The following is a 15,711-nucleotide window of genomic DNA, read 5'->3' on the forward strand; positions in this document are numbered from 1 at the left end:
CATCTTTGTATACTGTCCATTTCTTTCTAATAAATTCCCTTCCTTCTTGGGATAAATGTCATTTATTTTGCTTGCAATTAAGAATCCTACAATTAAATTGTATCCCAAATAACAGCCTTTCAAAAATCCACAGGGAAGTCTTATCTAGGTGGAGCTGAAGGTAAGTCAGCAACTTGTGCATTACTTATGTGCTATTTTCTGTCCTTTCAAGACAAGGCAGTACGAACACCCCAGAGACTTCAAAGACTTTTAAGTGCTATGGCTGCTTCAGAGGGTTTCAGATATGTTAAAAGAAGGGCATATCCTTACTAAATCCCTATGTTATAAGTAAAATGTAATTAAAACCTAAGGAATGTCTATAACTTTGCTTAAATCAACTCATATCTCTTAAAGCCACAAACTCTCCAAGGCGAGGATCAAATGTGACAGTGAAGACTGCTGCAAATGGTAGGGATTACATTTACCACCTGGTCACCTCCTATCAGAGGTAGAGGAACTTCAGAAAAAGAACCGTCTTCAGTTTGGAGGAGACGTTTGCGGTTCTGAAGAGCTCATGTTCAAATCTCCAGGTCCCACGTAAACCAGACACACGGTGACACAAGAGTGTAGTGTTGCACATGTGCACAAGGAGGCGCAAACATCTAGAGTTCATTTGAAGTGGTTGAAGTCCCTGGCACACCCAATTTCTCTCTCTGCCTTTCTCTCTCTCTTGAATTAATAAAAAGTCCAAGATTCTCAATGATACTCACTACTGTGAGTATGATGGGAATATGCTGTGTGTACAGTGGAGATGCTAGACATTCCTTGGTATAGTATTAGAGGAAAGAACTCAGATTTTAAGTTATAGTAGAGCTGAAGTATATTTATCAAGTACATCTTACCCATATCACACTAAGTTCCCAGACAGATTCCAGAAGGCAGTCCTTTAAGACCAGGGCTCATGTCACACAAGAGTGAGAAGTGCAAGAACATCTAAGAAAGAAAAAACCCAGCACATGTAGGGTTAAATATAACTTTTATGTGTCCTATGTTTTAAAAGATGGTTAATGCTTATATAAAAATAACAACTAGCCAGGCGTGGTGGCGCACACCTTTAATCCCAACACTTGGGAGGCAGAGGTAGGAGGATCACCAGGAGTTCGAGGCCACCCTGAGACTCCATAGTGAATTCCAGGTCAGCCTGGGTGAGAGTGAGACCCTACCTTGAAAAACCAAAATAATAATAATAACAACAACAACAACAACTATCTTGATGGCTTTGCAATATATGTAGAAGAAAAATATGTGACAAAAATAATACAATAACACATGCCTTTAATCCCAGCACTGGGTGGCAAGGTAGGAGAATTGCTATGAGTTGAAGGCCAACCTGAGACTATGTAGTGAATTCCATGTCACCGTGGGCTAGCCAGAGACAGTACCTTGAAAAACCAAACACACACACACACACACACACACACACACACTCACAAAGAGATGGATACGCTAGCTTGTAAGCACTCGAAAGACTGAGACAAGAAGATTGTAGTTACAGAACAAGACTGTATCAGAAAGAACAAGAGAAAAGAAAACTGAGAAAGGGTATTTTATTCACCAGAGGCTAGTAGACAACGTGAGTTTCCTGTGTGGTTACATCAGGGCTCCTTTCCCTTCAAGTCCCATAGGACAGGGGAGGGGCAAAGCAAAGTGACCCACACAGATGCTGTGTGGACAGCTGGTCTGTGTCACAGCATTGTCATACTGCCAAGGGCTTCTGCTTTAAAGCATCTAGAAAGAGCCTACTCATTCCAGGAAGGAAGGAGAAATGTTGTGTTATCCTTTGCTTGTTTGCTCATTGTCTGGCTGTAAACACAGCCCTGAAAACGAATTCAGAATCTTCATGATCTTCATACACTTAAAGAATATGCAAGAGATTCAGGACCTATGACCAACTGCTTTTTTTTTTTTTTTTTTTTTTTGCAGCATGCTGATTGCTGGAGTTTGAATGTTTGTGTCCCTCAAAATTCATGTTGAAGCCGGAAGTGGGCCAGGTGTGGTCGTGTGCGCCTTTAATCCCAGCACTCGGGAGGCAGAGGTAGGAGGATCACCATGAGTTCAAGGCCACCCTGAGACTACATAGTGAATTCCAGGTCAGCCTGGGCTAGAGTGAGACCCTACTTTGCCAAAAAAGAAAACAACAAAAACAAAATTCATGTTGAAACCTGATCCCCATTATGTTGATATTGAGTAGTTAGGTCTTATGGGTCAGTGGACTCCACTCTCATGAATGGGATTAATACTCTCTTAACACAGGTGCAAAAAGCTGCCCAACATTTCCTGCTCTGTCCCAGGTGAGGGTAGGTGCTTCAAGATGGCAGGAGAAATTGCAGAAGGAGGTGACATCCATGAATCACAGACTGAGCCTTCAGCAGCACGGAATCTTGTGGAGGCTTAAGATGGAATTTACCAAAGTCCAGAACTGTGGATGTGTTGTTTATAACTTACTAGGCTGGACTATCTTGTCAGCTCAAACTTATTAAGACGAGTGTAAAGTACTTATGTTTTATCTGAAGCAAAATAAATTTTATGAAGATAAATTTACATTCATGGAACTTATTTTGTTTTTCATTTATTAAGGCAAGGGAGGGAGGGAAGGAGCGTGGACACATCAGATCCTCTTGCTGCTGCAAACCACAGATGCATATGCCACTTTGTGAGTCTGGCTTTATGGGGGTGAGTACTGGAGAATCAAACCTGGGCTTTGAGGCTTCACCAGCAAGGGCCTTTAACCTCTGAGTCATCTCCCCAGCCCTAATAATAAATTTTCATATCAAGTGAACATTGTGACATCCGTAGCAATCACCAAACACACAGATAGAGCTGTGTTGCTAACTAGAGAAACACAATGGAGTGCTAACAACAGTACATGATCTAAGAAAAAAAAAAAACAAAAAACGGTAGTAAAACAAATGAATGGAGGAATTAAGAAAAAAATAGGATATTTACTAATATATCATTTAGGAAAATGAAAATGAAAGTGGACTTACTTCAACTAAAGTGTTTTAAAGAAAAAATCAAGAACTGGCTACATACTATTTATGAGAAATGAATATATAGATATATATGTGACATTAAGTAGCTTAAAAGTTAAAGAATGTGGAAGATATAATATATAATTAATCTTAAGAAATCTAGACTACACTCACTTCATTATTATTGACAAAGTACACTGTAAGACATGATTCAAACATATAAAATTCAAACATATAAAAACATACAATTTGATTATAGTAAAAGACAGAATAATAAAGTAAAAGCATCAGATTGCAAAAATCATATTATTTTATTTTTGAGACAGAGAGAGAGAAAGAGAGAGACAGAATGGGCACATCAGGGCCTTCAGCAAATGACCCCCAGACACACGCACCATTTTGGGCATCTGGCTTTCGTGGATCCTGGAGAACTGAACCTGGGTCCTTTGGCTTTCCAGGAAAACTCCTTAACAGCTAAGCCATCTCTCCAGCACTATTTTTTTTTTTTTATTTGAGAGGTGAATGGCTGTATAAGTAAAAAATATCGCAAAGTATCTATAAAACATTGTTAATTATTAAGTGCATTTAGAAAGCTTGCAAGAACAATTAAAAAGTCATTTGGAGGGCTGGAGAGATGGCTTAGCAGTTAAAGGTGCTTGCTTGCTTGCAAAGCTTGATGACCCTGGTTCAATTCCCCCGTTCTTACATAAAGCCATGCCACCAAAGTGGCACATGCATCTAGAGTTCGTTTAAAGTGGCAGGAAGCCCTGGTATGCTCATACTCTTTTTTCCTTTCTTTCTCTTTCACTGTGTGCATATTTCTCTCTGTCTCTCTCAAATAAATAAATAACTTTTTTTAAAGACTCATTTTTTTTTCCTAAAGTATTTCAAGGTTGCACCAAAGAAACAGAAGCAGTAGGATAGGTCTAAATAAATGTATTACAAGGCATTGGCTAACATGATAGTCTAGACTAAGTAGGCTACGCCCCAAATCCATGACATCAGTTGTCAGAAAGGCTCGAGGCTGGCCTGCAAAGAGCAGGGAGCACCCTTAGGGTCTTTCATATGATTGGATCAGCCTACCAAAATTAGCAAGTAAAATTGCCTCTACTGAAAGCTAATGGCTTGTGAATATTACATCTATAACACCACAGAAACATCATAACACCTAGTCTGGTGATCAATTTAATCATAAAAGTGCCCAAATGAATACTGAAAACATCTAATCCTCACATCAAATAATTAATGATTGGAAAATAGAATTAATATTATTTCCATAGTACAAAAGTATCATAAAATACCTATGGTAAACTTAACAAAATATGCTTATTAATATGTTGATTAAGACCTAAGTGAAAAGGTGTACCATGACTTTTTGTCTCAAACAATCAGTACTGATGATAAATGCCCAACTTGTCTATTAATTCAGTACATTTTGCAATCAAAATCCCAGTGGTTTTACATTAAAAAAAAAAACTACTTGACCGTCATCAAATTAATAAATAAATGAATTGTTATATGAATAAACCATTGTTGAGATGTTACCATGTGCCCACAATGCAATTGCTATGTTATTTTAAATATATTAATGCAGTAATAAAAAGCAATAAACCAGATCCTTTCACTGGTTCATAAACCAGTGATAATTGGATCTTCAAGCCCTTGCATGATGACATATAGCTCTCAAAAGCCTTGTTACAATGTTGGCACATGTAAAAGAGAGTAATAAACTGTTATGTGCTACAATATGAATGAACCACAAACATCTCTGCTGAGTGAAAGGGGCTGGAAGAGTGAACGGGTATGATTGGATTTACATGGAGTCTTACTGTAGCACACTAACCTACAGTGAAACTAGAACCGAAACCACACACCATTTGCCACTGGAATGGGGCAATTAACTGAGTTCTCTGGTGATGGGAACATTTGTAGAAGGAGTTAGAGTACGTGCCATTGTCACATCTCATCAAATTGTACACTTAAGATGTGTATATTTCATAAGACGTGAATATATTTCACGAAAATGTCCCTGGTGCTGGGTGTGGTGGTGCATGCCTTGAATCCCAGCACTTGGAAGGCAGAGGTAGGAGGATAAATGTGAGCTTGAAGCCAACCTAAGACTACATAGTGAATTCCAGGTCAGCCTGGGCTAAAGTGATACCATACCTCAAAAAAGAAAACAAGTGTCTGGAGAGTAAGGCTGGATTATAATACCCTGGAGCTGACCTCAGTTTTTTCTTCACACAATATTTTTGCATGGTTTGATTTGTGACCATTTGTTTATGTTGCTTTGATTAAAATTTATTTAAAGTACTCATATAGACTTCCAAGTTAAAATGGCAAAACAAACATCTGAAACTCTCCTGTTGCCAATCCAAATGATAGAATCAGAAATGGGACCGAATTAGCCAAAATTCCACAGAACCAATCAAAAGAAAGGGTGGAATTTCATGCCACACAATTTAAAATATGCAACACCAAGTGAAAGAGAAAGGAGAGGGAGAGAGGGCTTCCTTGGATCCACTCATGTTGACTCAGCAAAATATAATTTACAGTTCAAACTTCCCTGTACAGACATAGTAGGGAAAAAAAAAGAAAAGTTTTTCTTTAAAAAATTATATTAGGATTTTCAGCCTTAGTGAAATGTTAACTAACACACAAAACTTGTACTTTCACAAGGGGAAGGACAGGGAAGGTAAATTCAAGTGTCCTGTGTTACTAAAAGCTGCCACTGACTTCTTAGAATCTGGGAAATGTTCCATTTTATCTGGATAAATTCCTGTACTGAATAAGACAAGTGGTGAAGACATAAATAAGCAGGGCAGAATGGACACTCAGCCAGTGACTGAGCTGCATGCTACAGATGACAAATCTTATGTAGAAGAAAGATAACTGGATAAACAGAAGGAAATTACCTAAGAAATAATGGATATGAACCTAACGGAAGAAAACCTTTTAAAAATGACATGATAGGGCTGGAGAGATGGCTTAGTGGTTAAGCGCTTGCCTATAGCCTAAAGACTCCTGTTCGAGGCTTGATTCCCCAGGACTCATGGTAGCCAGATGCACAAGGGGGTGCACACGCCTGGAGTTCATTTGCAGTGGATGAAGGCCCTGGCATGCCCATTCTCTCTCTCTCTCTCTCTCTCTCTCTCTCTCTCTCTCTCTCTCTCTCTCTCTCCCTCTTTCTCTCTCTGTCTGTCACTCTCAAATAAATAAATAAAAATGAACCAAAAATGACATGATAAATTAGAGGGTTAAATGAAAACTATAGACATAAGAACCTCAGATACAAAACCCAACCAAGGCAAATTCTTGACTGCATATAATTAGTATAGATTCAGGTGATAAGCATATTACCAATATAAAGAAAGGTATAAGATAACCAGAACTGGCTGAATGGATTGCTTAGTGGTTAAGGCACTTGCCTGCAAAGCCAAAGGACCCACATTCAGTTCCCCAGGACCCACATAAGCCAGATGCACAAGGTGCTGCATGTGCCTAGCATTTGTTTGCAGTGACTAGAGGCCCTGACACACCCATTTTTTTCCCTCTCTCTCCCTCCCTATTTCTCTCTCAAATAAATAAACAAATAATTTAAAAAAGATAACCAGAACCAATGTGGGAATGGCAGAGAAATTATAGCCAGTCGGTCAGATAATAGCCCAGGCAAAGGCATCTTGTGTCATTAAGGTAAAGAACTCAACAAACATAATCAAAAAGATATTCAAGGACAAAACAAAAATATTTTGCTTAAAGGGGTAGGAATGAGGGAAAAGATGATACCAACACATGATGTGACCATACAGAATGTGTTCTTAGTAAAAAGAAAAAAAGACAAAAAAAAAAAACACTGAAAATTCTTAAGAATTGAATCTATAGATTAAATGTTATACATGTTCCAGGAATAAAAGAAATTATGACAGTTACTGAAACATATCTTAGGTAAATTAATGAAACATCAAAAATAATAGAAACACTTTCAAGCAAGGAAAGCAGCTTGAATATGGTTTCGAATACGCAAGTCAGGTTGGCCACTGCTACATTCAAAGCCATTAGAAAATATGGTACTGAAGCAACAGTGAAAGGCACATGCCACTCCAAAGAACTGAGTATAGAAACTCAGGGTTCATTTGAATCTATACCAAGAGGGGCTGGCATGTGGCTCAGTAATAGAGCATGGATGGGGCTTAGCACACTAGACACATTTGATTTCAACCACTATAAAGACATAAACAAATATATAACAAGAGTTAAATTGATGTTGAATTCATAATCAGTGTGGGGCAGGGAATGTTATGGTAAATTATTAATAAGGAAAATAAAATGAAATTAATCAAAATTTCAGAGAATTCCTGCCTTGCTCATTTTCACACCTTTCTTAGAGATAGATCAATAAGCATCTAAATGTGGCTACATTAATAAATAACCACATATCATTTTTATGTTATATATTAGCAATGACTGGAAAATTAGAAATAGGAGAAAGTTCAGTGTGCTAATTATCTGACCTTTCATGGGGATAGCAGTAAACACTGGGTAAATTGGCTATAATAAAACCTATGGTTAATAACTGATGGCTACCCCCACAATGCACAACCCACAATCTCCATGGTGATAACCGGCATCTCCAATGAGGAGGGTCCCTTTGGCGGAGGGGCAGGGATGAGGGTAAGGATGGTACCAGCATGTGCTGTTTACATGCTGAGTATATCTATAGCTAATTAAAAAAACTTATAGCTAGACAAAATATGCATACTGATGAATGTTTCAAGGCAACACCTAAAACAAGATATAAGCCTTGCAAACTATGGGAAGCACATCATTCTTACACTAAAGACTAAAAGCTGTATATAGAAAGGCAAAGACAAAAAAAAAACCTTTTAAAACAAAAATGTAATATAAACTGGATAAAAATTAAAACCAATATACCTGGAAAGAATTAACATTTCCCTTAAAATCAAAAGGAACAATATGTTGTATACAGAAGAAAGAAAAAAATTCACCAAAATCAAGGGATAGACTACATGGGAAGCATGCATTCCTTGGGAGAGTGTATGTGTACACACACACATACACACACACACACACACACACACACACACACAGTTATACACTGTTGAGCAATTAAAAATAATGTAAACATATTAAGCATTGTATACAAAAAGTTAGAAAAAGAGCAAGAGAATTAAGCCATGTGCTTTCAAGGAAAATGAAAGGAGTAAAACGATTAAAGAAGAAATGACTCATCAGGACAACTGAATATTACTAAAAAGGCAAAAACCTATCTTGTTATAAAGTCTGTGGTATGGGCCAAAGGGAGAAAGCAAGCAAGCAGAAGTGTGAGGTTGAATTAAGCTCACAAACCTTTTGGTTTATGAAAAACTTAAAAAAATTCATCTTGAACAAAACACAGCATCAGAGAAAGAACATGATAAACACCCTGGGGTGCAGTGTTACATGGTCTTAGTTACTGGGGCTCTTGCAGTGCATCCTTGCGGTGCATGGCCAGTCCGGCTGCCGGGTGCTCTGCCTTGTGACACTCCCTGGGAAGTTGAGAATCAGTACGTCAATATCCATGCCAGAAATAGCTGGAAATTCAATGGACATTGAGGTGAACTTATATACTGATGCTAGCTGTGTCAAGGACTAGTTAGCATCTTCTGAAGATGGAGGTCCCTTACCCAGGGATAAGAGGATATCCTCCATTTATTTGAATCTTTTCACTCGTCTGGACTTTATACTTTTCTTCCTAAGTATCTTCCAATTATTTGTTTGTATAAAAAGGCAACTGACTTTTCCATATTGGCATTACATCCTAGAAAAATATTAAAGACAAGTATTCTAGTTTTTTTGTCGATTATGATTTTCCATAGATACAGCCATGCCATCTGCAAATATCGGCAGTTTTAAATATCTGCATTCTCTGAATACTTTTCTTTTGTCTTATTTAAGTTCCACAGAAGTGGTGAATGGGGACACCTTTGCCTTGCTTCCCATATGGGAAAGCATTGAGTTCCAATCATTAAGTAGGATGTTAACTATAAGAGTTTTCTTTCTTTGTTTTTGTAGCTATCCTTTAACAACTTGAGAAAATTTTCCTTTCTCTCTCTCCCTAGATTGTTGGAAGTTTTTAAAAATCATGAATGGATACTGGATTTTATCAATTTTTTAATATTATTAAGAGATATTGCTTTATTATGACCATGAGTTTTCTTCTTGAAGTGCCAGATGACATCATTTTTTCGATGTTGAGCTAGCCTTTCATTCCAAGAATGTCTATTGGATACAGTCTATAAGCCTATTTCTATGTTGCTGGATTTGATTAGTTACTATTTTGTTGAGGTGTTTTACATCTATGATCATATTAGTCTGTTATTTTCTGTTTCTGAAATGTCTCTAGTTGAGATATTGGAGGAAGGCTAGTATCCTAGAAGTTGAAAAATATTTCTTCTGCTTTTATTTTTTAGAAGAGAATTTAGAAGTGAAATGTCATCTGGTCATTTAAGTGTTGTTAAGTATCCAGTTAATTTGTAGACAGCACAGCTGATACCATCTGGGTCTGGAAACTTGTCTTTTGGAAAACTACAAATTATTGATTCAGTATCTTTTTTTTTTTTTTTTTTGAGGTAGGGTATCACTCTAGTTCAGGCTGACCTGGAATTCACTATGTAGTCTCAGGGTGGCCTTGAACTCACGGCAATCCTCCTACCTCTGCCACCCAAGTGCTGGGATTAAAGGTGTGCGCCACCACGCCCAGCTTGAGTCAATAGGTTAACATTTATATGACTATTCACATGGTCATTTGATCCTACTGTGAGCACTAGCAGTTGTCATGGATGAAATCATTAGTCCATTGCATCCTTAGCCATGAGTATATCTTCTAGTACATTCCTTAATTTTTTTATTGTTGTTAATCATCCAGTGGGGTTTGGATAAATGCCTTGTTGTTTAAAATTTTAATTATATTGCCTTTTAATAGGATTTCAACCAAATTAATCATTTTATCTATGACTTTTTACCTAAAAAATAAACAATAAATCATACTTCCCATATAAATCAATTCTTATTATGAGGCAAGAGTTTAACAGTTAACTGGAAACATGGATATAGTGACATAATTTTTGTCCTTAAATATTGGTGCAACCTTGTATAGTGTTTGTAGATAGTTTTATAAAGCCATTTATTATTGTAGCAGGTAGTTTGATGTAAAGATTGTATTAATTTATGAATGTCCAATAACAAAATTAAATATTTTACATTAAATCAATTGTCAATGAAAAACTTACCAACACACAATTTCTTGCAAAAATCTGCAATGATGGAAGTAAAATAATTCTCCTAAATTAAGGCATTAAAAGAGCAGTGCAAACTCCCATTGAAACTGTCTTACATTTGTTAACTTAATGCTTATCATTCAAAACCTCAAAGAAATACATTTACAGAAATGATGTATTTTACAGAATATTTTAAAATCTGCTTCTTTCATATACTTAGTTCCTAATGTCTCTGATAGTAAAAGAATTCAAAATGGTCTGGCAAAAAAAATGTATAGAATAAATATATTTTTCCTGCCTTTTCCAGCCCTCAAATATAAACTTGTTGAAACTTGAGGTAGGACATAACTCTATTCCAGGTTGACCTGAAACTCATTTTGCCTCAAATTCTAAGAAATCTTTTTACTTTTGTCTTTCAAATGTAGGGATCAAAGCCTTGTGCCACCACATAGTACTGCAAAGTTGACTGGGATTGCATTGGATACGTAGATTTCTTATGGTAGGATGACCATTTTCCCAATATTAACTCTTCCAATCCAAGATCAGGGTAAGTCTTTCCATTTTCTAGAGTCTTCCTCAAGTCTTTTCTTCAGACTTATAAAAGGTTCATTATAGAAGTCTTTCATTTCTTTGGTTATGCTTATTCCAATGTGAATGGCATTGTTTCCTGATTTATTTCTATCTACATTGTCATTGACATATGAGCAAGGTACTGCTTGTATATGTTAATTTTTTTCTGCCACTTTGCTAAAAGTGTTTGGGAACTCTAGGAGTTTTCTGGTGGAGCCATTAGGATTCTGTCCATGTAGAATCATATCATCTGCAAGTGAAAAAAAAATACTAAGAACATCCTTTCCTATTTGTATCATTTTATTTCCTCTATTAATTATTTTAGCTAAGGCTTTGAGTACTATGTTGAATAGAAATAAAGAGAAGAAATGCATGTCTTGTTCCCGATTTTAGTAGGAATGCTAGAGGTTGTTTATTTTTTCAATGTACCATGATGTTGGTCATAGAATGGTTATATATACCCTCATTATGGAATTTATATTGCTTCCATGCCTAGCTTTCTCAGACCTTTTATCATATCATGAAAGGATAAATAGTTTACCAAATGCCTTTCTACATCAATTGGGATGATTATATGATTTTTGTTCTTGAGACAATTTGTGCAAGGGATTATACTTATTTATTGACTTACATATGTTGTATCTATGCTCATGAGGAAGATCAGTCCATAATTTTCTCTTTTATTGTGACTTTATCTGGTTTGGATCAGAGTAGTACTGGATTCATAGAGTTTGTTTGAAAAGATCTTCCCTTTATATGTTATGGAATAATTGCAGAAGTTTTTGTTTTACTCCTACCCAAATGGATTGATAGAATTCTGAAATGAATCCATCTGGCCCTGGAATTTTTTTAGTTGACTGATTTTTTTAAGATCATTGCATCAAATGTTTTTATATCTGTTTACATAATTGATCTCAACTTGGTTTAATTTTGGTAGGTCATAAGCTTCTAGAAATAAACTCATTTCTTTTAGATTATCCAAGCTAGTGGAATAAGACATTTGAAATATTTTCTCATGATTTTATGCATTTTGGTTACATAAAAACCCTCATTCTGGCTATCATTTTATAAATAAAGGGGAAGGACAGATAGCCTGGACAGAAGATGGAGAAAGCTTAACTTAAAGCCAGGGACTCTGGTTGGTAAATCACTGGTCAAGAATTGCTTTGCCCCCCACAATGAGCCAAGGAGATCCATGACGTCTCCAAAAAATGTACATCATTGTCAAAGTACTTCATTACATGCCAGAGCTAAAAGGTAAGTCCCCATTGCTGAAGCCACCATAGACTGTGGTCACAGGACATCAGAATATCATGCTGTAACTGAGAGGGAAATAAGCTCCTACTTGGCTAGCCCTCATAGTTCTAGAAAGCCCTGTAGGATCCACTGGAGGACAATTAGTCACCAGCAGCATGAATAAGCAGGGACCCTGCAGACTACAAAATCAACCAGCTCGTCAAGGAGTACACTCTCGTGCAACGGTGACATACAGCCTCTGAAGGTAACCAACTGTTCTCTGAATGTCCATGAGGCCTGCTCAGTGGAAGAGAATTCATAGCTGGGACTGGAAACCAATTCAGAATCTCATGGGCTGGGAAAATCATACTTCAGAAAGAAGCCCCTATGGCTTTCTGGAATGTGCTTGCAGACCAATAAATTGTCTCCAATAAATTTGCATAACCCCTGTCATAATCAGCTCCATGCTCCTAGGATGTAACTTCAAACCAGGCACAGTGTATGGGAGTGATGACATTTATTTCAGACTTATAGATAAAGGGGGAGTTTCTTAATGGCAGAAGAAGCTGGCCCCTTTTCACAGATCCCCAGAGAGCAAAAGCCACAACCAGCCAGCCAACACCACAAACAAGCACCAAATCACAGTGCCCCTGGTAGAGTTTACTCTGTATATCTTAATCTGGAATTCAGATCCACCCTCAATGATATACCCTCTGAACCCTAGCAGGAGTCTGAATGATAGGGGTAAAAGCTGCCTACTCAACTTTAATCAACACCTGAGTGTACTGGGGGACTTTACATCTAGTCATCTTTGTTTTATGAAATTAAGTGTGCGTGTGTTTTGTGAGCATTTGTGTTACATTTTCCATTTTGTTGCTGGGGCAAGGCACCCCAACAAAAGCAGATGATAGGAGAAAACTTTTATTTTGGCTTATAGTCTCAAGGGGGAAATTTCATAATGGTGGGAGATAGCATGGCAAGACCAGAAGCTGGATATCACCTATGCCACAGCATGTAAAAAATAGCAGCAGAAGAGTGGGCCAAACTCTAGCAAAGGGTATCTGGCTATAACTAAGCCTTCCTATAACAACATACCTCCTCCAGCCAGGCTCCATCTCCCAAATTGACATCAGCTGGGTTACCAAGTATTCAGAACACATGAACTTATGAGGGACACCTGATTCAAACCACTACAATATATTTATACCTGTAATGTCCCTTGATGAGTTGTTCCCTAAATCTGTAAGAAATTGCCTTCCTTATTTCTTCTGATTAATTATTTTTTGAAACTTATTTTGTCAGATGTGAGAATAGTGATGTCTGCTTGTTTGATAGTTCAATTTGCTTGGAATATCCTTTTCTATCCTGTTACCTAAGGTGTTGTCTATTTTTTTCATTGTGAGGTGTATTTCTTGAAAACAGAAAAACAAAGATACTTTGTTTTCTAAACCAATCTTCTAGTCTGTGTCTTTTGATTGAGGAATTGAGACCATTAATAACGCAGAGATATTATTGAAAGATGTATAACTGTCATTTTATAGTGTTTAGTGTTTTCAGAGACTTCTACTGCTTGACAACTATTCTATCATTGTTTAGTTTCCCCTTGTAGCTTCTTGGACATGTTTATACTTTTCTTCACTCGGAATCATTCCTTCCAGAAACCTCTGTGGAGCTCGCTGCATTGTCAGAAATTCCTTTATCCCACTTTTATTATGGAAAGTTTTTCTTTATCTTCCAGTGATAGGTGGTAGTTTTTCCAGACATAGCTATCTGAGTTGACAATTGCGGTCTTCTGGGACTTGAATTATATTATTCCAAGCCCTTCTGGCTTTTAAAGTTCCAGTGAAAAGTTGGCTGCTATTCAGATCCAGATACGCCAGCCTTTATGTATGACTTGGTGTTTCCTTACAGAGGATCTAAATATGCTTTTTTGCTCTGTTCATTTATTGTTTTAAATACAATGTGGTCTGGGAAGTTTTTCTGGTCCTGTGTATTTGGTGTTCTAGATCGATCTGGATGGACACACCTTTCTCTATTAAAATTTCCCATTAGTATTGTTTCAATAATAGTCTCTAGTTCTTTGGCATTGTGTTTTCCTTTTCCTGTGTCTACACTTTGTACTTTGGTCTTTTCATGGTGTCCCAAAGATCTTGCATACTTCTTCATATACATTTTAAATTTATCATTTGCCTTGACTGGACATGCCAATCCTCTACCATGTCGTCAAACCCTGATACTCTGTTCTCATCATGGATTCTATTGATTATGCTTTACACTGAGATTGTTATTTCTCTTACTGTAATTTTCATTTCCAGAAACTTTTCAATTATTTTTTTTCTTGGTTTATATCTCCTTTTTGAATTCCATTTAAACTCCTCCATTGACTTCCTTTGCAAATATTTATCATTGTTCTTTTGAATTATTTGCCTGGTATTTCACCTCTAAGTGTTATTAGAGACCATTAGTCTAGCATTGGTAGATTTTGTAGGGACATGTCTTAATTTTTTATATTATTATTAATTATTATCCTAGAGTATGTATGTGTGTTTGTTTTCTGGGACTTTTGAATCAGAAGTTAGGTGGATGGTTCAACTTTGTTTTTAAATTTAGGTCACCTTTCCTCTTTTATAGAAGTTTTTGCTATGTTCAGGAAAGTCTAGATAGATTGCAGTAGGGTTGAGGGACCTTACTATTCTGTTAGACTGGTGTTCTGGGTACAAGGCTCTATACTCAATCTAATACTGTCTGTAAAGTGGTCACTATCTTGGGATAAACCTGCTTTATAAATAGTGGTAGTCCATTGTTACATAATTGTCTAAGCGGTAACTATTTTATGGAGTAAGGGAAAATTGACAGCATTATATCCACTAATATAGTATTTATTGTGAGTTTGAAAAGAGAAAAGTTAATGAAGAAAATACCGGGTAGAATAAGTTGTTCAATTTGGATGATATAGAGAATATAAAGGAAGGAAACAGCAGTCTAGATCTAGTACTACAGTAGCAAAGGGAAGTCAGGGAGGACAAAGGAATTCTGGCTATAGGTACCTTGAAGAAACATAAGTAAAGGTACACCAACAGATAATATAGAATAGTTCACCCTCAGGAGGCTAAGCCTTATAGTCCCTGCAAATAAGCACCAACTATGTTCTTGGAAAAGGGAAACAATAAAGAGAAAGGATGAAAACTAAACAAAACAAGAAACAATGCCCACAAAGTATGAACACTGCCTCACCACACACACACACATGAATCAATAGAGGGTAAGGGTAGAGTGAGGGCTGAGCTGGCCTGCTAAGATGACAATTGGTGTTAGAAACAGGCTAAGTTTAGAGATGGAAGGATATAGGATTTGAAAACTTACTGGCCTGATATTTGGCTCTGATTTGGGCTTCCTCGTCTCTTGGAATGGTATCTTTCTCTCTTTGTTCAGATGGGCAGTGCTAGTCTACCTTCTGAGTCTTAGTTCTATGGTCCCATAACTGAACAATCCCCAACTTCTCCTTCTCGGGAACCAGCTCAGGTATGATTAATTTGACAGTTAATGCCTTGCTAGAGTGTTCTCTTGTGCTTTGATCCATTACTGCAGTGTCTGAAAGTGTGGCTTTTGTCTTCTGA

Source organism: Jaculus jaculus, chromosome 14, assembly GCF_020740685.1.
Source record: "Jaculus jaculus isolate mJacJac1 chromosome 14, mJacJac1.mat.Y.cur, whole genome shotgun sequence".
Taxonomy (NCBI): Eukaryota; Metazoa; Chordata; class Mammalia; order Rodentia; family Dipodidae; genus Jaculus; species Jaculus jaculus.